The sequence below is a fragment of the Pan paniscus genome, chromosome 15 (assembly GCF_029289425.2).
Source record: "Pan paniscus chromosome 15, NHGRI_mPanPan1-v2.0_pri, whole genome shotgun sequence".
Taxonomy (NCBI): Eukaryota; Metazoa; Chordata; class Mammalia; order Primates; family Hominidae; genus Pan; species Pan paniscus.
Genome location: NC_073264.2, coordinates 94,599,364 through 94,609,324, shown reverse-complemented (window position 1 = coordinate 94,609,324; position 9,961 = coordinate 94,599,364). Strand labels below are relative to the sequence as shown.

The 9,961-nt window shown below is 35.1% G+C and overlaps 1 protein-coding gene across 7 annotated transcripts in view; it reads right to left on the bottom strand.

The window, feature by feature from the left end:
* Window positions 1-9,961, bottom strand: part of UNC79 (unc-79 homolog, NALCN channel complex subunit) — a 310,032-nt gene that overhangs the window by 256,460 nt on the left and 43,611 nt on the right. The window lies entirely within an intron of this gene.

Sequence of the window (9,961 nt, the reverse complement as noted above, 5' to 3'; positions counted from 1 at the left end):
CAATAGAAGGTTTAGAAGATACAATTGAGAAAATTTCCCCAAAATACAGCAAAAGACAAAATAAAAGAGAAATGACAAATCCAGGATATCCAATATCAGGATATAAGGAGTTTCAGAAAAAGGCAATAGCAAAACCAAAAGAGTTAAAACCATTAACAAAATGAGTTAAGAACTTTTTAGATAATGGCGGATTAAAGAGCCCACCACAATGAGTAAAAATAGACACATAGCAATGCACTTTGTTATGAAATGTCAGAAGCTAGGGACAAAGAAAAGACTCTACATACTTCTAGAGATTTTTAAATTTTTTTATTACTTAGGAAAGATCAAGAATCAAAATGGCTTTGAAATTCTCCAAAGCAACACTGGAAACAAGATAACGATGAAGCAATGCCTTCAAAACCCTGAAAAACAATGTTCCCAAAGTAGAATTCTACATTCAGACAAACTACAAATCAAAAATAAAGGCGTATTTAGACATTCATAGATGCATCCTTTCTCCTGGGAGAAAGAACACCCAGTTGTGTATCAGGCATAGAGGGCAATCAGTCAAGGTCAGAGCAATGTGGTTCCAGAGACAAATTCCTGAAAGTTGCCATCACCAAGAACCCCAGACCATGCTTTTAACCCAATGCAGAATGCCTCAGCAAGTGTGGCCCAGATATTTGTTCTTGAGCCAATAAAGTTCCTACTCTCCTCCACAGTGGCCTCAAACAGCTAAGGACACTCATTTTACCCCTACAGAAAGTTTCTGCTTTGACCTACTTCTAAGAGCTAGAGGCAGGTCATGTTGAGCTTAAGCAGAAAACATAGAGTAACCCACTCCCCGACCACATTTTTGGTCAGAGGTCCCCTGGCCTACACAACAGCACTGCAAAGCCTCAACTGGGATGAACTCCTTCTTTCCCAGGACTCACTTCTGACTTTGCTCAGTGACCTCCTGAAGAGGAGCTCTCAAGGAAGTTGAATTTAGATTGTGTCCCAGAGACTGTTTCGCACATCTTCATGATATGAAAGAGGGTGTACAATTATGTACACACTTTGAAAAGTAATAATAACGTACACCCATTTACCCACCGCCAGATTAAAAGATAGAACATTTCCTGTATCTTATCTATACCCACCGCTGATTTCATCCCCCTCACTCGCCCTAGATACAAGTCCCTTTCTAACATTTTCATTTATCTTCCCTTGCTTTTCAGTTTCATCCCCTGATGATGTTATTACCCAAACACTAAATTATTTAATTCAAAAAAACTGAAGAGCAAGCATGAACCCAGTCGCATAAGAAAAACACAATATGCATATTGTCATTGTTGAGAAGCCTCCCATATTTACAAGTTGGTTTTTTTCTTTTTCTTTTTTTTTTAGAGACAAGGTCTTGCTCTGTTGCCCAGGCTGGAGCGCAGTGGTGCAGTCACTGGTCACTGCAACCTCAAACTCCTGGCCTCAAGGGATCCTCTGGCTTCATCTTCCCAAGTAGCTGGAATTAAAGGCACGCACCATCACACCTGTGCCCTGTATTTATGACTTTTGATAATCATTTCTTTATTAAAGAATAAAGAGCTTCTGTGACTTCATTTTGACCCAGAAACAGAGAGTAGATGAACAGCCACAAGCCTGGTTCTAAAGGCAGCAGCCATTTATTTAAGAAACGAATCTAAAAACCAGAGACTAGAGTTTAAGCACTCAAAAATAATCAGCTTAAATATGGTAAAAGAGGAGGATTCTGGAAAGAGGACAGTGGCAACAGCATAGTTTTTGAGTCAACCCAGGGCCCTCTGTTAAAAATAGACAGATCAATGAGGATAACAAAACCAAAGACCCACTGACAATCTCTACAACAAAATTAGGAGACAAAGTATCACCGTGGACTAAATATGAAAGGATGGGGACAGACTGCTGATAGCCACACAGCCATGTGGCATCAGCATCCATGCAGGAAGACACGAAAGGAAGGCAGTTGGGTCTTCAGAACAGAACTCTCAAGTCATCAACAGGTAGTGTGGGGCCCAGTCTGAAAACAGGAGTCAAAGCAAGGAGGGAGTTCCTCAAGTGATAAGATCTGAAAGTGATGGAGCAGATTCTAAAAACGAACAAACCAAAAACTACTTTCCTGAAGCAAGTGAGGGAATCCCACAAGGGAAAAAACCATAAACTCTGGATCCCCAAACTCTGACATCTTTGACTGACCCCTGAACCACACAAGTGCAAAATAGACCCAAATCAGCCCAGCTAAAGACAAAAGATCTGAACAAAGTAAGGAACTACTGCATGAGAACAGAGTTTGCAATTCCATCCCAGCCAGGAAAATTACCCATAAAGCAAAGGAAACAACACCTCATCAGTGGGAAATAGTAGACCCCAAAGTCTCCAAAACTTAACATTCATTATATCCAGGATACAACTCAAAATGACCCAACATAAGAAGAACCAAGAAAATAAAACACATTCCCACAAGAAAAGTCAGTATATTCTGATCCTGAAAGGAAATAGATGCTGGAACTAACAGACAAGGATTTTAATGAATTGCTAAAACTATCCTCAATTAAGTAAAACAAAATATGTTTTCAATGCATGAAACTCTCATCAGAGAAATGAGAAGTCTCAGCAGAAATAAAAAAATCATGCAAGAAGAACAAGATGGAAATTCTGGAACTGAAAAACAATTTCAGAAATAAAAATTAACTGAATGAACTTACAGCCGTTAAAAATGGTCATGACAGAGGAAAGAATATGTGAACTTGAAAATAGACCAATAGAAAGTATCCAACATGAAGAACAGAGGAGAGAAACGATTAAAAAAAAAAAAAAAAAAGAACCGAGACTCAGAGGTGGGTTAGGTAGTATCAGACAGTAAGAGGTACATATGTGTGATGGAAATACCAAAAGGAGAGGAGAAAAAGAACGGGGCTGAGAAAATATTTGAGAAATAATGGCCAAAGAGTCCTCAGATTTGGTAACAGGCAGAAATTTTCAGACATGAAATGACAAACACAAAGCAGAATGAACACCCAGAGGCCCATGCCAATAGAAGCCCACGTGACACTCAGACTGTTGAAAGCCAAAAATAAAGAGCAGATCTTAAAACCAGTAAGAGAAAACAATAATTTACATACATTTTATGGATATATGACAAGTAATGGCTGAATTCACCTCTGAAACCAAGAAGGCCAGAGGGAATAACATTTTTAAAGTACTCAAAGGAAAAAAAAACTGTCGAAGCAAAATCCTGTATTCAGCAAAAATATTATTCAAGAATAAAAGCAAAATAAAGACTTTTTCAGACAAAAGAAATCTAAAACATTTGGTCACAAGTAGAGCTACACTACAAAATATGCGAAGGAAAGTTTTTCCGGCTAAAGAGAAATAAATTTCAGATAGAAACTTGAGTCCTCAGAAAAAAAAAAAACAAAGAGCACCAGAAATGGTAAATATCTTGGTAAATGCAAAAGACTATACTTTCTTTTTTCTGTTAATTTCTTTATTAACCATGTCATTTTAAAATTAAAGTTACAGTATTGTCTTGTGGGGTTTATAACATATGTAGATGTATTACATAAAATAAGTATAAAATAAAGAGGGATATGGGCCTATAAAGTTGCAAGATTTCTATATTTTAAATAAGGTAGTACGTTATTAACTGTGAAAAATTAAGGAAGTACATAATAATTGCTCAGTCAACCAGTAGTTTAAAAATGCAAAAAAGAATATTTAAAAAGACAGTAGGAAAACTTTAAAGGGTGAAAGGAAATGAATGGGAAACATAAGCCAGATAAACAGCATGTGAAGGTAGTCTGGAGTAGCAATATTAATATCAGATAAAATACATTTCAAAGCAAAATATATTAACAAGGATAAAAAAGACACTTCATAAAAATAAAAGGGGTATTCAACAGGAAAACATAATAATCATAAATGTATATGAACCCAGTAACAGAGCTTCCAAACACATGAAGCAAAAATGACAGATTTAAAGGGAAAAGGAATTCCATAATCTAAAGACTGCAATATGCTTTAACAGCAACTATTAGAAAAATTAGACAAAAATCAGCAAATGCGTAGAAGATTTCAACACATTACCCAACAATTTAAAAATACATTTTGTTTTCAATTGGCACATAGAATGTTTACCAGTATAGACTATATTTGAGGCCATAAAACAAGTCTTAATAAATGTCAAAAGATTGAAAGCATACAGAATATATTCTCTAACAAAAATAGAATTAAGTTAGAAATCAAAAACAAGATAACCAGGAAAATCCCAAATATTTGGAAATTAAACAACACACTTCTAGGCCGGGCACGGTGGCTCACACCTGTAATCCCAGAACTTTGGGAGACCAAGGCAGGAGGATCATTTGAGGTCAGGAGTCTGAGACCAGACTGGCCAACGTAATGAACCCCCATCTCTACTAAAAATGCAAATTAGCCAAGCATGGTGGCGGGTGCCTGTAATCCCAGCTATTCAGGAGGCTGAGGCAAGAGAATCGCTTAAACCTGGGAGGCGGAAGTTGCAGTGAGCTAAGATCGTGCCACTGCACTCCAGCCTGGGCAACAGAGCAAAACTCCATCCCCCACCAAAAAAAAAAAAAAAACCACACACATGTCTAAAGAAATTTTGGGTCAAAGAAAAAAATTGCAAGATAAATTAGAGAATATTTTAATCTGAATAATGAAAATACAAAACTGGTGGAATGTGCCTAAAGCAGGACTTATGAAGCAATGCACGGCTTTCAAGTGCCTGTATTAGAAAAGAAGAAAGATTTCAAATTAATAATATAGTTCTCACTTTCAGAAGCTAGAAAAAAGAAGAGCTAATTAAAACCCAAACAAACCAAAGGAAGGAAATGGTATAAATAATTATGTACAAAAATCAATAAAATAGGAAACAGAGAAACAATAGAGAAAATCATTGAAACCAAAAGTTGGTTCATCAGTAAAATGTATAAACCTCTAACCAGACAGGTCAGGAAAAAAAGAGACATAAATTGACAATATCAGAAATAAAAGAGGAACATAGCAACAAATTCTATAGATATAAAAAGAATTATAAGGGATTATTACAAATAACTTTATACCAGTAAATGGCAACTAGACAAATTTGTCAAATGGACAAAATGGACAAATTCCTTAAAAGACACAAATAACCATAACGGACTTAAGAAGAATTTAAAGCAAACAAAAATTGTGAAATCTTTATCAACTGAAGAAACTGAATTTAAAATTTGAAACCTTCCCCCAAAAAAAGAACCTCCAGGCTCTAATGGCTTCAATGGTGAATTTATCAAAAAATCAAGGAATCGTTATCAATTCTACACAAACCCTTTCAGAAACTATAGAAAAGGAAACACTTCCCAACTCATTTTATGAAGCCAATTTTATCCTGATTTCAAAACCAGACAAAAATATCACAAGAAAACAAAACTACAGACCAGTAAATCTCATGAAAACACAGATACAAAACTCCCTAACTAAACATTAGAAAACTGAATCCAACAATATTTTTAGAAGAATACATTATGACCAAATAGGGTTTAATTCAGGAATAAAGGAATGCAAGGTTGGTCTAACATTCTGAAAGGCTCAAAGCTTTCCACCTAAGGTCAAGAACAAGGCAAGAACACTCACTCACATCACTTTTATTTAGCATTGTCCTGAAGGTCCTAGCCAGTGCAGTAGGCAATAAAAAGAAATAAAAGGCATACAGATTGGAAAGGCAGATGTAAAATTATCTTTATTCACAAATGGCATAAGAGTGCATACTGAAAACTTTAAATTATACATATATCTTTTTCTTTTTTTAAACTACTCACCAAATACATGAGTGTGGTAGGGGTACAGGATATAAGACCAACACGACAAAGCTATTGTATTTATCTATACTAACAGCAAATAATTAGGAAATAAAACTTGAAAAACAAATCCACTCACAAAAATACTTAGGAATAAATTTAATGAAAGATGTGACAACTACCAAATATTGCAAAAGAGAATTAAACAAGACATAAATAAGTTTACATATGTGTCATTCCAAGGATTGTTAAGAAAGTAATCATCTCCAAATGGATCTATAGACCAAAATCCAAATAAGCTTCCTTTGAAGCAAATTACAAGTTGATTTTAAAATTTACATAGAAAGCAAAGGACTTTAAATAGTTGAAACAGTTTTGAAAAATAAGAACAAAGTTGGAAAACTGACAGTACTACAGATCATATGCCATTGACATAAGAATAGATGAAGAAACAAAATAGAGTCCAGAGATAGACCCACATATATATGAGTGATTGACTATCAACAAAGGTACCAGGATAATCCAATAGAGATAAGAAACAACTGGATATCGTACATGGAAATAATGAACCTCAAACTTTACCTCACATTATACATAAAATTAACTCAAAAATGTTTATAAACCTAAATGTTAGAGATAAAACCATTAAACTTCTAGAAGAAAATACTGAAGAAAATCTTTGTGACATTGGTTTAGGCAAAGATTCCTTAAACAGGATACCAAAAGTGCAAATGATAAAAGAAAAAAAATTGAAAATGGGCTGTATAATTTAAAAGTCTTGCTTCTCGAAAGTCATTGTTAAGAAAACACAAAGGTAAGCCACAGATTGGAAGCAAAATGTTTCAAAACAATGAACTTGTATTCAGAATATATAAAGAACCCTTAAAACTCAATCAAAAGATCAAAAAAATCTAATAAAAATAGACCAAAGATTGGAACAGAAATTTCCCAAAAGAAGATATACAAATAGTCAATTGGCACATAAAAAGATGTTCAACATCACTAATCCTCAGAGAAATGCTAATTAAAACCACAAGATACCACTGCACACCAACTAGAAAGACTAAAGTTAAATAGACTGTGAATACCAAGTGTTGATGAAGATGCAGACCAACTGAAACTCTCTCCTACATTGCTGGTGGGAACATAAAACCTTACAGCCACTTTGCAAAGTAGTATAGAAATACCTTATAACAATAAACATTCATTAACCATACTACCAAGCAATTCCATTCCTAGGTATTCAACCTAGAGAAATAAAAACATATGTCCACATGAAACCAGGTATGCAAATATTCATAATGGCCCAAAACTGGAAACAACCCAAATTTCTATCAACGGGTGAATGGATAAACAAATTGTAATATACACATGCCATGGACTATATAGAGCAATAAAAACAAACAAAATATTAATTAACCCAACAACATGAGTGACTCTCCAAAACATTATGATAAATAAAAGAAGTTAGACAGAAGCCAGGTGCCGTGGCTCATGCCTGTAATCCCAGCACTTTGGGAGGCCAAGGCAGGTGGATCACGAGGTCAGGAGTTCGAGACCAGCCTGCCCAACATGGTGAAACCCTGTCTCTACTAAAAATATAAAAAATTAGCCAGGCATGGTGGTGTGCACCTGTAATCCCAACTACTCGGGAGGCTGAGGCAGGAGAATCGCTTGAACCCAAGAGGCGGAGGTTGCAGCGAGCCGAGATTGTGCCATTGCACTCTAGCCTGGGCGACAGAGCAAGAGTCCGTCTTGAGAAAAAAAAAAAAAAAAAAAGTCAGACAGAAAAGACTATGCACTGAATGATTCCATTTACATGAAATTCTATAAAAGGCAACACTAATAATAAAAAGAAAAGCAATGTCTTCCTGGAACTGGGAGTTGAAGGAAGGGATCAAGAGCAAAGGACACAAGGAATCTTTCTAAGATAAGGATAAGGGTATTTATTTATTTATTTATTTATTTATTTATTTATTTATTTAGAGACTGAGTCCCTCTCTGTTGCCCAGGCTGGAGTGCAGTGGCGCAATCTCAGCTTCCTGCAACCTCAGCTTCCTGGGCTCAAGTGATTCTCCTGCCTCAACCTCCTGAGTAGCTACAGGCATGCACTACCACGCCTGGCTAATTTTTATATTTTTAGTAGAGACAGGGTTTTGCCATGTTGGCCAGGCTGGTCTCAGACTCCTGACCTAAAGTGATATGCCCACCTCAGCCTCCTAAAGTGCTGGGATTACAGGCATGCACCACTATGCCCTGCTAATTTTTGTACTTTTAGTAGATATAGGGTTTTGCCATGTTGGCCAGGCTGGTTTCAAACTCCTGACCTAAAGTGATCCGCCCACTTTGGCCTCCCAAAGTGCTGAGATTACAGGCATAAGGCACCATGTCCAGCCAGGATATGGGTCTTTATCTTTATTGTGGTAGTGGTTACATGACTGTATATTCTTAGCAAAATTCATCAATCTGTGCTTTGCAAATTGGTGAATTTTATTATTTGTCACTATTTCCACGTAAACAAAAAGAGGACAAAATGACACGTATCTTAATATGTATGTATTTGGGCGTGTCTACATTAGAAGACATGGTGATAGTAGTCAAATGCTTGTACTTACTTATAATGAATAAGTTGAATTTATGCAAAATAAGATAATATTCAACTGAATGTTATCAACTTTATATTTAACATTTCAAAATAAGGCCTAAATAAATATATAGTTCTATATACATGCAGAATCACCAAGAATAAGCTAATTCACATGTAGACTAATAAAGGTATATTGTGTGGGTAATTCTAAAAAAACTCTAAAAGAAATAAAGGAAGAGATTTTTAAAACGTACAGTAGAAAATGATCCTACAGAAGATAAGCAAAAAACACCCAACATATGTATGATAGGGATCGCAAGGGAAAATGCCAAACAATGGAACAAAACAAGTATTAAAACTGTATCTCCAGAAACTGTATTTCCTAAAATTAAAAAAAATCTTGAACTTATTGAAAGGACATACTGCAATCATTTCAGCATGACCCAACAATGAATCATATTATAGTTAAGGCTACTTAAAAGGAGATTAAAAAAAAAGACTAAGCCACTAAGAAAACAAGATTGTCACTGGACTTTTCACCAATCCTTAATGCCAAAAAAAATGATGTGACAAATTTAAAATACTCAAGTTGGCAAAATATAAGTCAAAGATTTTATGTCCACCCAAGCTGACCTCCAAGTACAAAGTTGCAAACTATTATAAACTTGCCAAAACTCAGGCAATAATTGATTCTGTAAGCCCTTCCTAAAGGATCTATTAGAAATGGCGATTAAGACAACCAAAAAGACTGAAAGACAGCAGTATAAGAATGAGTGATGAGTATTAAATATAAATTTATCTGCGAAACAAAGCTAAACCATGATTATAAGAAAGAAAATATAGCAGCTAAAATACAATTATCAAAAATCAGGAGGCATGGAGAGCATATGGATATGATTGTCTAATGGGTATTAATTGTAAACAAAATGACACTATTGTATATCAGATACTGGGTTAGAAGGAGGGGAGAGAGAAGAGGTTAGAAGCTAATTGCAATATTATTCAATGTAGGGAACTAGTTAGTCCAAAAACAAGAGGACTAGCAGTATTATGTAGAAGTCTTAGTATAAAGTTAACCAAAAGAAAAAAATGAGCAAATAAAACCCATTGCATAATGAAAGAGTTTAGATATAAAATACATAAAAATAAAATAATATGATAGAACTGAGGCCAAACATATTAATCATATCAATAGATGTAAAAGGGCTTAACTCACCTATTAAAAGAAAAGGATTTTCAGATTGGCTAACAAAGCAAAATCCAACACTATGCAGAATACAAGAGACACACCTAAAACAAAGAGATTCAAAAGAGTTAAAAATAAAAGGATGGCAAAAGATATATCAGGCAAACACAAATAAAAAGAAAACAGGGTCATAATCTTAATATCTGACAAGGTGGAATTCAGACCAAAAAGCATTAAAATAGATAAAGAAGTGCCCTTTATAATGTTTAAGGCTACAATTCACAATGAAGATATTAGTTATTAGTATTTATGCACCCAGTAACACAGTAATAACTTTGATTAAGCAGCAAACTACAGAAGATGCAAGGAGAAATAGACAGAAACACACTAATA